The sequence below is a fragment of the Triticum dicoccoides genome, chromosome 1B, assembly GCF_002162155.2.
Source record: "Triticum dicoccoides isolate Atlit2015 ecotype Zavitan chromosome 1B, WEW_v2.0, whole genome shotgun sequence".
NCBI lineage: Eukaryota > Viridiplantae > Streptophyta > Magnoliopsida > Poales > Poaceae > Triticum > Triticum dicoccoides.
Genome location: NC_041381.1, coordinates 585,998,612 through 586,000,306, shown reverse-complemented (window position 1 = coordinate 586,000,306; position 1,695 = coordinate 585,998,612). Strand labels below are relative to the sequence as shown.

The 1,695-nt window shown below is 43.6% G+C and overlaps 1 long non-coding RNA gene across 1 annotated transcript; it reads left to right on the top strand.

Annotated features, from left to right (window-relative positions):
- Nucleotides 1-482: 482 nt before the first annotated feature.
- On the top strand, nucleotides 483-1,248 carry LOC119309365. Its single transcript, XR_005150493.1, has 3 exons — nucleotides 483-559; nucleotides 663-752; nucleotides 838-1,248. It is a non-coding gene; the product is annotated as an uncharacterized LOC119309365 (long non-coding RNA).
- Nucleotides 1,249-1,695: the final 447 nt, after the last annotated feature.

Here is a 1,695-nt window from a genome sequence, read left to right as displayed (position 1 = left end):
TCCCTGGCCGCCACCCCCCCTCTAGATCTCATCTAGAGGGGGCCGGCCCCCTTTTCCCTTCCCCTATAAATAGAGGGGCAAGGGGAGGGCTGCACACTTGATCCAAGGCGCAGCCCCTCCCCTCCCCAACACCTCTCCTCCTCCGTTAAGTGCTTGGCGAAGCCCTGTCGGAGTACTGCCTCTCCACCACCACCACGCCGTCGTGCTGCTGCTGGAGTCTTCTTCCTCAACCTGTCCTTCCCCCTTGCTGGATCAAGAAGGAGGAGACGTCATCCGCTCCGTACGTGTGTTGAACGCGGAGGTGTTGTCCGTTCAGCACTTGGTCATCGGTGATTTGGATCATGGCGAGTACGACTCCATCATCCCCTTTCTCTTGAAAGCTTCCGCGCACGATCTACAAAGGTATGTAGATGCACTCCTATCACTCGTTGCTTAGATGAACTCATAGATGGATCTTGGTGAAACCATAGGAAATTTTTTATTTTCTGCAACGTTCCCCAACAACATTTTGCAGCATGGGGAGCAGCTAAGGAGACATCAACACTCATTATCACAACTGGTATACCATCATTTAGATATGGATTGGCATTGTATGAGTCTTTGGTGCATGTGTTTTGGCTAGTGTTAATTGCCTTTCCCCTCCCCTTCCATTAACTTTCCAGACTTATGTAAGAGATGACGGCACAAAACTTGAAACCACAAAGACTTCACGTCCACTGTACGTCGTTCGCTCGGTTGCCACCATGGGAAAGGTACGTTCTTCTTTCCTTTAGTCCTTCCAGTTTTCCTGCTTGCTGTGCACCTGAGCATGGCTCACCCTTCTTTTTGGATGAACAGGGGTTAGTTAGGGTTTGTTGTCAGGGTCCATTCCTCCTTCAGATGGGCCGTCCTTCCTCTTTCAGGTATATATCTGGACCATCCACTCGGTTTGCTAATTTATAATTTTTGTTTATACATGTTTGATTATCTGCTTTGATTTTTCAAGAAGTTCTGCTGTGATATACAGATGTTTGATTATCTGCTTTCGAATATATGCCTGATTTGACCTTTGTTGTATCCTTGGAAAATGAATGATTGGTTTGTAAATGTTTGATTATCAGAGCCTTGAACTGTACAACTAAATGTTTATTAGCGCTTCGGTCATGGCTGGCTGCATAAGCATGATTCAGCAAGGGATTGTGTATTTGCTCCCTGGGAATACTACTTGCTAATTTTTATTAGCGCTTCGGTCATGTGATGGTTTGGACCTAGCTGAGTAGTGTTTGCCATGTATTATATTCAGTTTAGTTTAGTAAACTGTTGCATTAAGTTTGGTTTTGTTTACTGTGCATAATTCTGGGTTCTCTAAGTAGATATGTATCAGTTATTCATCTTGCATCAATCTGTGTGTAGCTGAAGAATGTTGGTTCCATCCATCTTTAGTAGGTTTTCTTGAGCTCGGTAATTAATTTTTATGGAAAGTATGTTTTGCCGAGTAATAATTTTTATGAATGTTGGTTCCATCCATCTTGAGTAGGTTTTCTTGTCCCAGATTAGGATTACTGTTACAATTACTCCATTTGCGGTGTTCCTGAATTCTGGTGATGTAGTTTCAGAATAGCCTTCTTTTAGTCTGACAAAAGGGGATTTTTCATTTGTACGTTAGCAAGGTGTCTGAAGATATATATCTCAGCAAAATATACAAAAAAGGGAACG